The following is a 1,496-nucleotide window of genomic DNA, read 5'->3' as shown; positions in this document are numbered from 1 at the left end:
AGAAAAAGTGTTTTAAGTATTGTATTACTAATATTGCTTAATAATTTAAAAATGACTTAAAATGATTAAATAAATAAATTTAAAGAAATTATTTGAAGTTTAAATAAATGAGGGGCAAAATAAAAGTGGGATTTGGATAGCCATTCATGGTTGGTTTGTTGGTTGGAATCCATCTAGGTGTAGGGCCCACTTAAATAAATAAAGTTCTAATGGTTTCCAAATTCGTAAGTAATTTTATTAATTCAGGTAAAGAATTAAATTTTAATTAATAAAATTTGTGTTTTTAACTCTAAATTTTATAAAAATGAGTAAAAGGGTTAGGTTAAACGTGGGCGGTGGATACCATAGAATACTCGAGAGATTAATGAAATGCTATAATTTAGTGGATATCAAGAGTCGTTAACACATGTTAACATGCAAACAAAATCCGTCTTAGGTTGTTAAATTGTGCAGGTTTTAGAAAAGAGTTCAAATAAAAATAATAAGTTTGTGGTATAAAATGACTAAAATGCCATTTGTGGTCGGTGTGAAAGTTTCTTTTGAATTATTTGTCTTTAGACATTATAGGATATTAAAGTTGCAATTGATCAAAGAGTAAATAACGTGATCATGTTGCAGGGAATGCAAGGGTCATCTTAATCCGGATTTGCAAGGAGTAGTCACAGGGAATGCGAGGGCCACCCTGATCAAAACATGCAAGAAGTAAACAATGTAATCATGTCGTAGAAAATGCGAGAGTCATCCCATCTAGATCGAAATCTTGGACATGGACGTAAGAACATAAATGATCCTGTGTTTTTCTTTTAAAGTACAAAAGTTAAAATAGATATTTTGAGTATAATAATAAAAAAAAAAAAAAGAAATATATGGGCCAATGCAAAGAGGAGTTAGCTAGTTCTTGTGGTGGTTGGAGAGTTTTCGTGTAGTTTATAATGGCGGTTGGTTGGGTTTGGGGGCAGAAAATATCCATCTTTTTTTAAACACTTAATTAATTTTATTTTCACAAAAAACCATTTAACACCCGAATTCAAGAGGCCTAAATAATATATGTAAGCCCCAAGCTACCCACCCAATTATTTCTATTTATAGATCAATATGCGTACGTCGTTGTTGATGAAAATGCCAAAATCTCAATTATAATAGAAATTAATAGAAATTATGACACCCGAATAAAAAAAAATACATGAATCAACCCATGACTAAAAAATTCAAAATGGTGTACTCTTATTTTTATTTATTAATTAAAAGACATAAAATTAATTAATTTTAAATTTAGAAAATTATTTTTTTAAAACCTAGAAGACAGAGTCCAAGCCGACAGGCCTCTGCGACGCATGCTCACAGACAAACGAAGCTGAGTAGGAGAGAGAAAGAGAGAGGGGTTTATAGATGTGGTTATTATTATAATTACGTGGCTGTTAATTACTAGTACACTTTTTTTTTTTTTTTTTTTTTTTTTTTTTTTTTTTTTTTTTTTTTTTTTTTTTTTTTTTTTT

The sequence above is a fragment of the Cucurbita moschata genome, unplaced genomic scaffold, assembly GCF_002738365.1.
Source record: "Cucurbita moschata cultivar Rifu unplaced genomic scaffold, Cmos_1.0 Cmo_Scf00009, whole genome shotgun sequence".
Lineage (NCBI taxonomy): Eukaryota > Viridiplantae > Streptophyta > Magnoliopsida > Cucurbitales > Cucurbitaceae > Cucurbita > Cucurbita moschata.
Note: the sequence above shows the minus strand (reverse complement) of the source record.